The following is a 12128-nucleotide window of genomic DNA, read 5'->3' as shown; positions in this document are numbered from 1 at the left end:
CTGATTGCGTACACATCCTCCTTCGGGTTCTGAACCCCGCCGGGCTGGACAAACGAAATCAACCAGCCAAACAAACAAACAAACAACAAACAAAAATACCCTAAACCAATCAAATCAAACCCACCCAGACCAAACAAGTAAGACGTGAAGGTACTGACTGGTGTTGGGACTCAGTCATTAGGGTTGGGGATTTAGCTCAGCGGTAGAGCGCTTGCCTAGCGAGCGCAAGGCCCTGTTGGTCCCCAGCCCGGGAAAAAAAAAAAAAAAAAAAAAAGAGCACTGGGCTGCTCTTTGCCAAGGACCTGGGTTTGATTCCCAACACCTACATGGTGGCTGAACCGGTGTGTATCTCAAATTCCTGGGGATCCATGAACCTATCCTCTTCCTGGCCCCTGTGGGCCTGTACAAATGCGGTACACAGACACACACTGACGCGTTGTTTCCCTTTGTGCCCTGGCGATCCTGATTCCCAGTACCGTCTAGTTAGGTTTCTGTTGAAACAGCACAAGGAAAAAGCAACTTTGGGAGTAAAGGTTTACCTGGCTTACAACTTCCAGGACATCATAGTCCTTCCCAGTGAAGGAATTCAGAACGGAAACCCGAAACGGGCGCCATGGAGGGAGGGGTGCAGCTGGGAGTTGGAGACTTGGTCAGGCTGCTCACTGCCCTACAAACAGTGGGACGTCGGTGGAGCATTCTGCCACAAAGTTTCTCTCCGCGAATCCAACGTCGTAGAACGCAACGTGAGCTTCGCCACTAATCCTACCACCCTACACTTGTAGGGGAGGAAGAAGCCTTTTTTGAACAGAAGCAAACCAGGGGAGAGCGCGAACGCAGTCCCCCACTACCACAAATTATGCAGTCGAGTTTCCCGCATTTGGGGAAATCGCAGGGGTCAGCACATCCGGAGTGCAATGGATAAGCCTCGCCCTGGGAAAACCACCTTCGTGATCATGGTATCTCCCCTGCCAGGTAAGTATGAGTTGCTCGCCCAGCCAGCACGCCCTCCACCCACACGCACTCCTATTAAACGCACGGTTCCTGCCTCCGCGCCACGGCCTCGGCCTCACGCCACCCATTCCCGTGCCCGCGATGCTTCCGCCTCACGGAAATCACACGCCTGTCACGCGGACCTCCACCGTGATATGGCCGTTCGGGTTCCTCGGGGACCGGCAGCCACTGCGCGCCGCTAATCTGCATACGCCACGCCTATACGCCTCTCCGCTCTGGCTCTCGCTTTCACTGTCTCGGTTTTATTGCTTTTTGGTTTTTGGGTTTTTTTTTTGGCGGGCAAGAGACCCAGACCCGGACAGGGTGACCTCGAGTGAGCGCACTGCGAAGCCTGGAACCTGAGATGACTCCAAAGTTTTGATGATTGCACCATGCAGCCGGTAACCAAGACGACCCTAAACTTGATCCAAAGTGTATGCCATCGTCCATTCTAGGGATCACACACTCGGGGATTCGTGCATGCCAAGGTTTCTTCTGCACCCACTTGATTTACTTGCTATCAGAGTGAAAAACAAAACATGGGACCAGTGCTTTCAAACCTGAAACGAGCATGTCAAGAGAACTGGGGTGTGATTCTCACAAAAGACTTGAAACTTCAACATCCCAGGTTAATTGAGATTGGTACTGAACTCAACTTTGAAAGTATCCTGGAGCTGAAAGACGGCTCAGATGGAGCAGTGGCTGCTCTTCCCAGGAATCTGGGCTCATTTCATAATCCTATATGCAGGCAAAAAACATCCATGCATATGGAACGACTTTTCTTTCTTTCTTTCTTTCTTTCTTTTCTTTCTTTCTTTCTTTCTTTCTTCCTTCCTTCCTTCCTTCCTTCCTTCCTTTCTTTTCTTTTCTTTTCTTTTTCTTTCTTTTTCTTTCTTTTCTCTTCCCCCCCCTCTCATTTCCTTATTTTTTTTTTTCATCCTAGTACTTGGGAGGCAGAGCCAGGCACATCTCTGAATTCGAACAGCCTGGTCTCAGAGAGAGTTCCAGGATGGCACAAGGCTATGTAGGGAAGCCCTGTCTCAAACAACAAAACAACAACAACAACAACAACAACAACAACAACACTTGAGATATTTGTTTGGTTTAATGCGTATAAGTGTTTTGCCTGTGTGTGTATATATCCGTGTATCACATGTGCACAGTGCCCAGAAGAGGCATCAGATACCTTAGAACTGGAGTTACTGTTGTGAGTCGCCATGTGGGTAATGGGAATTGAAACTGGTCCTCTGGAAGAGCAGCCAGCCCACCATTAACTGCTGAGCCATCTCTATCCCCATAGATATTTTGTAAAAAGGCAAAGGCAAAGCGCAAAGGCAAAAGGCAGCGTGTGTCTGCCAGGCGAGGATACTAAGAAGAACCTAGAAGAGGGCCCTCTAGAAAAGACCAGCGCTGGCATCCGGAATATATCGACTTCCAGCACCTAGAACTATTCTGATTCTGCAAAACGGACGTTCTTAGAAACTTGAACCAAAGAGGTCACTGACCTAGAAGCAGCCCCAGAACCCGCCTTAAAGCTAACAAAGGCCTAAACTCCAAAGGACTGGAGTTTGAGGTGGTGGTGGACAGGACAGGTTCAGCTGTGCTCAACTAGCCCCAGGGTTGGCCTGCTCTCTCTATTCACTACGCCTTGGGAGGAGCCACCTCTGCCAACCCTGACCAACCCAAAGAGGGTACGTATTCCTCTTTCTTGGGGATCGTTTCAACCAGCTTTTGGGAGGAATTGAGACAGGTGTCTTGTCACCAGCAACCCAGGCTGGCCTAGAACTGGTGGTGACCTCACCAGGCTGACAACAGTATGCAGTATGAGATCAAGGTGTCGCCCGCCCCCAAGACATGCACCTCATTCCAAGTGTTCTACTAACGGAACCACCCCTACCCTCGTCGTGGTTTAGATATTTGTTTGTGTATGGCACGTGTGTGCAGAGCCCTGAGGAAGGGTGGCAGTCATCTGACCTGGAGACCTCAGAAAGAGCAGAGGTGCAGGATTAGAAAGTTGATCAGAAAGGCATTGCACAGATGAACCCTACGTACACTATCTATCAGCTGAGGATGAAACGGAAAAGCCCTCATCCCTGCTGGCCCTCCGGTGAAGTCGGCCAAAGAGTCCTCCATCTCCCCCTCTCTCTGTGGCTGCCCTACCTGATTGCAGGGGCCCACTGTGCACAGTGGATGGGCAATGCTGGCGCTGGTGCTTTGGAGCAAGGAGCTGTTGGCAGGCGAGGTTCTTGACTCTAGCAGAAGAAAGTGGTTCTAGAAGCCCAGGAGACTAAAACCGAAAGGGAGCCTGCAGGCTGGAGGCCCAGGGGTTCTGACTCCTGAGAGGCCAGATGGGCAGTCGAAAACGCGGCCAGGGAAGAGGGGTGCCAAACTGATTGATGAGGCTGCGCAGGCCAACAGGGTCTCCGGCCTGCTCCCCTCACTACACGTCTCACCCACGGCTGAAGGAGTAGTGAAAGTCTTCCCCTGACTATGAACTGGAGCTGTTGGAGCAGGTCTTGACTTTAGAAACCACAAAAATCAGGGAGAGCGCGAACGCAGTCCCCCACTACCACAAATTATGCAGTCGATGCATTTGGGGAAATCGCAGGGGTCAACATCCGGAGTGCAATGGATAAGCCTCGCCCTGGGAAAAACCAATTTCGTGATCATGGTATCTCCCCTGCCAGGTAAGTATGAGTTGCTCGCCCAGCCAGCACGCCCTCCACCCACACGCACCCTATTAAACGCACGGTTCCCGCCTCCGCGCCACGGCCTCGGCCTCACGCCCCCCCAGTCCTCTGCCGCGATGCTTCCGCCTCACGGAAATCACACGCCTGTCACGCGGGACACTCCACCCGAGACACGGCCCTTAGGGCTCTCCGGACCGGCAGCCACTGCGCACGGCCCTCATCTGCATACGCCCCGCCCACAGGAGGGTTTTTTTTTTTTTTTGGTTTTTTTTTTTCCCATTTTTGGGGACCCACCCCAGGGCCTTGTGCTCTCTAGGCAAGCGCTCTACCCCTGATCCCCCCCCCCCCCCCCCTTTTTTTTTTTTTTTTTTCCCCCCTTTTTCTTTTCCCCTCCCTTTTCTTCCCCTGGCCTGCAGGAGACCGCGACGGGCACACAGTGGCCTGGAGCACACTATGTATGTATGGATGGATGGATGGATGGATGGGACGAACCAAGGTCTCTTTATGGCCTGGGATGACCCTCAGGGCTTTGCATGCCACGGCAAGCAAGTCTTCCTACCCTGTGGAGTTACACTCTCGGCCCTATGAGCTACTAACCGTTAACTCGTTCTCAAGCAGAAAACATTGCCACACCGACTGTGGAAGCCCACACCTGTCTCCCTAACGCTTGTGAACCAGACGCAAGAGAACGGTCTGGACCTACGCGTCCTGTTGCCTAACTTATTTTTCTGGTGGCGGGGTGGGGGGGCAAAAAGATTCTTCTCAGGTCATTAGGGCGTGGCTGTATCTGTAAGCGCCTTTTTACCTGCAGAGTCCTCTCTCTTGTGCTCTCCCTAGCCCATACCCTTTAACTGACCCCAAAACCATTGGTATACATTGAAGGGGGTGATTTAGTTTTTCCTTTTCCTTTTCCTTTTTTCCTTTTCCTTTTCCTTTCTCTCCTCCTTCCCTCCTTCCTGCTTCTCTCCTCTCTCCCTCCCTTTTAATGTTCAGTCCCAGACTACTGTTTTAGTTAGGGTTCTTCTACTATTTCTTCCACAAAACACCATGACCAAAAAGCAACTTGGGCAAGAGAGGGTTTACTTGGCTTACACTTTCAGACCACAGTCCATCACTGGAGGGAGTGGGACAGGAACTCAAGCAGGGCTTGAGGTAGGAGCCTGACGAGAGCCCATGAAGGAGTACTGCTTACTGGCTTGATTTCTTACGGAACCCAGGACCACCAGCCCAGGGATGACTCGCTGATTGATCACTACTGAGAAAATGCCTTACAGCCGGATCTCATGGAGGCATTTCTCAACTGAGGTAGGTCCTTCCTCTCTGATGCCAAGCTGACGCAGAAACCCATCCAGTACAGCTAGCTTGGCTCTCTCTGTCTCTCTTTGTCACCTCTTTTGTCTCTCTGTCTCTCTGTCTCTGTCTCTCTCTCTCTGTCTCTCTGTCTCTCTCTCTGTCTCTCTCTCTGTCTCTCTCTCTGTCTCTCTCTCTGTCTCTCTCTCTCTGTCTCTCTCTCTGTCTCTCTCTCTCTGAACTCCCTGAACTCCATTTTTGTGGGATCTAATGCCATGTGATGGTGTCGACGGATCCTGCTTCTGGTCTCCGGGATCGATATATTATTTTTTTCCCCAGCTGAAACAGCTTCGCCACAAGACATGACACAGCTCTGACCAGTTAAGACACCAGTCAGTACCAGGGGAGAGCATCTGCCAGGAAATGAACATCAAAGCCGCTGTTCCAAGTTTTCTGCCTCCAAACTGCTATACTTGGAAATCGAGCTGAGGCATTGGAGGTAGGGCAGATCGATATTTTTGCTTTGGGTTTCATTAATTAAACCCAATACTGTGCGGTGGGCATGCTACACAGCACAAGTCTGGGGATCAAACCCAGGTGTTCAGGTTTGACCGAGGTAACTTTTGCCCAGTGAGCCACCCTGCTTGCCGCTCCAAATTTTTTTGGGTGGGGGTAGGCGGGTGCAACATCTACTCAGCCCATGGGCTGGCTCTGGAACTCCCTATGTAGACAAGGCTGGCAGTAAGACTCAGGTGCCCTGCTGCCGCTGGGAGTTACAGGTGTGCACATCACCTGCCCTCCTCCGTTTCCAGAAGCAGGTGTTCGCCTCCGGGTCTCCGGGGCCTGGCCTTAAGCGCGCAGCAGCAGTCCTCGCGCCTGCTCGCTGTTTAGCCACGCGGGCTACCTAAGGTCAACAGGTTAGTATATGCAGCTGCTACTAACTACCCCGGCCCCAGGAGGCACGCTCACAATGAATCGGGGGCCTGCGGAGTCGGCCTAGGGGGGTAGACACGCTTGCCCCACGGCTGACAGCTGGTGGTTGATCCCCACAATCCGTGTGGTGGAAGGAGCTTGACTCCCACAAGCCCTCTGACCTTCACCCGGGTCCCCACCCTCACATACTACACAGACTAACCTAAAAAGAGAACTTAGGGCTTGGAGAGATGTTTCCGTGACGGAGCACACTGGCTGTTCTTCCCCAGGACCCGGGGATCGTGTCCCAGCACCCACACTGAAGCTCCGGTTCTAGGGGATCCTACGTTCTCTTCTGCCCCACCTTCCCCGCTTTCTGGCCTTCTCCAGCCTGGCACACGTGGGGCACACAGACACATGGGCAGGAGAAGGCACTCCTACACGGTAAATAAAAATAAGCAAAAATCCCATAAAAGTTTTCCGGATACTCACTTCTTTCCCCTCCAAGAGAGACCATGCTGATAAAAACAAAATAACCCACGGGTAACAGAACCGCCGTATGCCTTGTCCTTCTATCTCTCGGCGTTTACACAGCACCTTCACATTTCCGAAGCATGGCACCAACATTTATTAACCCTCACAACATCCCTGTGAGGTAGGTCAACATGTCCTTTATAGCAGAGAAGGGAGCTACAAGGCTAGAGGATCTCGCCCATACCGGATTGAGGAGGCTTCAAGAGCAGCTGGTGAGGGCCGGACCGAATCCAGAAGAAAGGGCCCTCGGTCCTGCGCTCACCCACGGGTGGACACCGCGTGGGTGTATTTCTACCAATGAAGGTCACATACAGGAAGGAAGGAAGGACCAAAACGGTGTCCAGGCTGACAAGAGGAAAACGGAGGTTCGGATGGCTCGGGGAAACATGTCAATCACGAGAGCAAGCACGCTAGCCAGCACGGGGAGGCCGAGAGAAGATGTGCACTGAGAGAGACTGGGTCTGGGTCTTGGCCTGCAAGGTGGACCCCGACCCCGGAATCTTCAGGACGGTTTAGAGAAATGTAAACAAACTAGGAACCCGTTCCAGTGGTGAATGGCCCAAGTCCCCGTGATTTCCTGCCAACAGCCAGCTTTGGCATCCGTGGGTTGGGTGAACTGAGGATGGCAGCCCATAGGGGTCGTGCTTTGAGCAACGAGTCTGTCCTGTTACTGTCCGGGTTGCTGTCTATAGTGGCTAGTGCTTAGAGAAATTACTCTGCAGACTTGTCTCTTGGGGAACAAGGTTTAATTTACTGGGGCTGCCACTCCTGTGCCCAGGGAACCCAGAAAAGGAAACGAAAAAGATTCACACACACACAAGCATACACACATACAGGCACACGCACGTGCACACACACTCATAACTGGTGGTATATACACTCATTCCTGGTGGGTGAATGGAACAAAGTTCCTACAGACTCCTAGATTTTCACACTTACACATACAAACATATATACACTATTGGTGGATGAAGGAAGCTCCAACACACACCCAGACATGTTTTATATACATGCATGCATACATACATACATACATACACAACTTTATTCTTTTTCCCATGTCATATATCTCAGCAAAATCTTTCAAGCAGTATAAAATTACAATGTGATTACATTTTAGTTTTCCTCTAGTGAATGACTATGAAAAAACTGTGTTCTCCAATATCTTTATGAGAAATATCATTACATGGTACAGGTAAGGAAAATAAATTATTGCCAAGAACCCACGTACATTCGTAACTAAGCAACTTGTTATAGATTAGCAAAGTGTAACCAAGAAGATCATTTTCTCAGCCAGTTTATCTTACTGGAAGGCAGCAATGTACAGTTACAAAGGATTAATTATTTTATTATCTATCTTTAAAAGTAATCTCGTAGGAATCTTAAAAGAATCATATATCTAAAGTTTTATATAAAAATCAGTTATATCTACCTTAAATCCTCGGAATGTATATTTACTTACCAGCAATTCTTATTAAAGTACATCAGGAAGCTGAGGACAGAAATGGATATAAAATCAATCCTCACCAGTCCGGTCTCTGTGAGACACGTCCGCTGGTGCTGCCATTGTTCTTGTTCCCTGACCATAAGAGGTTCCTAGCTGGAGATGGAGAGATGGCTCAGTGCTTAAGAGTTCCTGAGTTCAGGGGCTGGAGAGATGGGTCAATGGTTTAGAGCACTGACTGCTCCTCCAAAGGTCCTGAGTTCAAATCTCAGCAACTACACAGTGGCTCACCCCCCTCTAATGAAATCTGATGCCCTCTTCTGGTGTGTCTGAAGACAGCTACAATGTATGCATATACATGAAATAAATAAATATTAAAAAAAAAAAGAGGGCTGGAGAGATGGCTCAGTGGTTAAGAGCATCGACTGTTCTTCCCGAGGTCCTGAGTTCAAATCCCAGCAACCACATGGTGGCTCACAACCATCTGTAATGAGATCTGATGGCCTCTTCTGGTATGTCTGAAGACAGCTACAATGTACTCATATATAATAAATAAATAAAATATTAAAAAAAAAAAAAAAAGAAAAGAAAAAAAAGAGTTCCTGAGTTCAAATCCCAGCAACCACATGGTGGCTCACAACCATCTGCATTGAGACCTGATGCCCTTTCCTGGTGTGTCTGAAGACAGCCACAGTCTACTTACATGTAATACATAAATAAATCTTAAAAAAAAAAAGAGGTCCCTAGCTTAACTAATAAGACTGTGCCTTTCTTCTTTTTTTCTTTTCTTTTCTTTTTTTTTTCAGAGCTGGAGACCGAACCCAGGGCCTTGCGCTTGCTAGGCAAGCGCTCTACCACTGAGCTAAATCCCCAACCCCCAAGACTGTGCCTTTCTGAACTTTAAATTGTTCCCTAAGATTTTCTACATCAGAGCCAGTAGCAGAAACATCTTAACCTAGCCTCACTAATACTTTTCTAAGGGTCATTGCTTAGAATCTGCATCTCCTAGTTCTTTCCTAGGGTGGTGATTGAGTCATGACTCTGCTCCAGCAGCAAAGCCTGAAAGAGATCAGGCATTATTATTATGATAACCAGAGATACTGCCCAGGGAGGGGCTGGAAACCCCCTAAAGTTTTCCTACGATTCTTAGGTTAAGAGGGAATTGGGAGCAGCAAGCAGAGAACTCCATAACAGCATGGAGTCTTCAGGACACGTTAGCCGTCGGAGTCGCGGCTCAACCAAGGCCCGCCCACCGTGGCTATGCTAAACTGGGCAGCATAAGTTCCTAAGTTCTGAAACCATTTGTCCTTCCTCCTGCATGGCCCTCAGCAGTTTCCAAATAGGAGAGGACTAAGAAAAAAGAGAAGTCCATCCAACACACCTTTAGACTGGGAAAAATGGGGATCATATCCCCTCCCATCAGAAAGACAGCCCAGAAACAAAGAACCACCAACTCTGCAGTTTGTACCTCATCTTTCATCCTGGGGCTCCTACTTGTCCCCTAGGAGGCAAGAGCTCTTCCTTTTAGCAGAGAGCTTTCCCTCTATGCCACTCACTAGGCAGCCATGGTAGCTACTCAGAGGCTCCGTTGATAAATGTCTCCCGGGTCACTGGCGGAGTTAGGGACCGGATCCAGGGAACTATGATGCACCTGAATTTTAGAAATAAGTGTTGTCTGCCTCTGGCTAGTTGTGCTTTAGTGTGTTGCATCTAGAAAACCCGATCACTCTACATGTGGTAAAGCATTCGGTGAACTTTGATTAGTTATTTCAAAAGAAATAGGAAAGGGGAGGAAAGAAAGGGAGGAGGAGGAGAGGGGAGAGAGGGAAGGAAGGAAAGACTTGTTCTGTACAAAGCATAATAATATTGGGTTCTAGGTTTGGCCGTCAGGCTTGTGAAGCAAATACATTTTTTAAAAAAAAATTATTTATTATATATAAGTACACTGTAGCTGTCTTCAGACACACCAGAAGAGGGCATCAGATCTCATTACAGATGGCTCATTACATTCTACTCTAAGGACGAACTTTCCATCCGGCTTAATGACTTCTGCCAATAGAGGTTATGTGTCGCCACACCATAGCTAAACCCCGCCACCTTAAACCTAAGGTGTAAGGAGTGGGAGGCAGGGAAGATCAACAGGTAAAAAAGTATTTGCTGGGGCTGGAGAGATGGCTCAGTGGTAAAGAGCACTGACTGCTCTTCCAGAGGTCCTGAGTTCAAATCCCAGCAACCACATGGTGGCTCACAACCATCTGTAATGGGATCCGATGCCCTCTTCTGGTGTGTCTGAAGGCAGCAACATTGTACTCATATAACTAAAAATAAATAAATCTTTAAAAAATTATTTTGGGCTGGGCTTGAGGCAGAAGTAAGCAGATCTCTGTAAGTTCAAGGCTAGCCTGCTCTACATAGTGAGTCCCAGGAGGATTTTTTTTTTTAAAAAAGCAAAAAGCATGTAGATATGTGTGGTATACTTGCATGTTTACATGTATGAGCATACATGTGCATGGGTTTGCAGTGCAAAAGTTACAGGTTGAGATAGAGTATCTTCCTTGATTTCTCTCTACTGTATTTACTAAAGTTCTTGTTGAACCTGTGAGCTGATTCAACTAGTGTATAGCCAGCTTGTCTTGGGAAATACCTGTTCTCTGCTTCTGGAACTGGAGTTACAGGCAGATGAGCTGCCCCACTCAGTGTTGGGAAGGAAAATATGGTTCTCTGCAAGTGTTCTTAACCACTGAGCTATCCCTTCAGCCTCCTTGAGGTGGTAACCACAGCTTCAGTGAGGTGATGTGTGCGACAGCTGTGTCCTGTCTAGAAGACAGCACCTCCCACTCTGACAATTCTTATAGAAGACTGGCCCTTTCTGAGTTCCCAGAATCTCGGATGGGAACAGATGTAGACCATTCATCTGCAATTGAGCGCTATTACTTATTCTTTGCATTTTGACCAGTTGTGGATCCCCACAGTAACCACTACATCAATGTGCTGCAGAAAAACGCTTCTCTGACCAAACATTGAAAGCAACACAAATCCTTGGGTATAAATATAAATATTTAGAAGGCAACTTGACAACATGATAATGTAGCAAAACAACAGTACATATCGAAGGGGAAATCTCTCACCTCCTATATTATATTTAATTTTACACAGACAAGTAATGAAATTAATTGGGTCACAACAAATGATGCCTGTTTTAGGTTTTTTTTTTTTTTTTAAAGATTTATTTATTTATGTAAGTACATGATGGTACACTGTCGTTGTCTTCAGACACACCAGAAGAGGGCGTCAAGATCCATTACAGATGGCTGTGAGCCACCATGTGGTTGCTGGGAATTGAACTCAGGACCTCTGGAAGAGCAGACAGTGCTCTTAATCGCTGAGTCATCTCCCCACCCATTCTAGGGTTTTTATTGCTATTAAAAGTTCAGGGCCAAAGGCAACACTAACATGGGGAAAGAAGGGTTTTATTCAGAACATTTAATTCCACATCACTGGAGGAGATCAGTGGAGAAAAGGTAGTGGAGCCCAGGCGGTAGGTAGCACGATCCACAATGAGCTTTTGCCACCTTTCGGTTTTGTTTCACTTAAGAGTACATAGACCTCAACAACGCTGATAGTACAATTGTCATTGTGTATATTAGACTTTTCAATTGCTTGCTTGGCAATATATGTTGGATATTCACACGACCAAAGACACATAGATGAAAGTCATTGTAAGTTCATAGCTATTACACACATCACATATAGAGCAGCTAACTATCTTTACAACATCAAGCCAGGGGAGAGCGCGAACGCAGTCCCCCACTACCACAAATTATGCAGTCGAGTTTCCCGCATTTGGGGAAATCGCAGGGGTCAGCACATCCGGAGTGCAATGGATAAGCCTCGCCCTGGGAAAACCACCTTCGTGATCATGGTATCTCCCCTGCCAGGTAAGTATGAGTTGCTTCCCCCTCAAGCAGGTTCCCCATCATTATACACTTACTTATAGTTACGGTGTTTTCTTCAATGTTCCTTCTCTACATCACATTCTTTTCTAATATTGCACCCTAAAAGCACACTTTACACAATGTAGATATTATCCACTAACGGCGTGAGCAATCTATGTTGGGGGAACCGGTAGCCTTTGCGTGTACAATCATCTACATACTCCACGCCCCTGTGGTGACGTCACGTAGGCCCCCTCCGCGCAACTCTGTCCACTAAGGTTGTGGGGCCGGGAGCTGAGGGGCTTGTTGATCCTGGGCGATCAAGTGTGAAAA

At 48.3% G+C, this 12128-nt stretch overlaps 3 non-coding genes across 3 annotated transcripts; all 3 read right to left on the bottom strand.

Annotated features, from left to right (window-relative positions):
• Positions 1–816: 816 nt before the first annotated feature.
• LOC116906384 lies at positions 817–980 on the bottom strand. Its single transcript, XR_004388654.1, has one exon. It is a non-coding gene; the product is annotated as a U1 spliceosomal RNA (small nuclear RNA).
• Positions 981–3528: 2548 nt separating this feature from the next.
• LOC116906456 lies at positions 3529–3685 on the bottom strand. Its single transcript, XR_004388712.1, has one exon. It is a non-coding gene; the product is annotated as a U1 spliceosomal RNA (small nuclear RNA).
• Positions 3686–11642: 7957 nt separating this feature from the next.
• LOC116906373 lies at positions 11643–11806 on the bottom strand. Its single transcript, XR_004388642.1, has one exon. It is a non-coding gene; the product is annotated as a U1 spliceosomal RNA (small nuclear RNA).
• Positions 11807–12128: the final 322 nt, after the last annotated feature.

This window comes from Rattus rattus, chromosome 7, assembly GCF_011064425.1.
Source record: "Rattus rattus isolate New Zealand chromosome 7, Rrattus_CSIRO_v1, whole genome shotgun sequence".
Lineage (NCBI taxonomy): Eukaryota > Metazoa > Chordata > Mammalia > Rodentia > Muridae > Rattus > Rattus rattus.
This window is presented reverse-complemented; position numbering and strand designations above follow the sequence as displayed.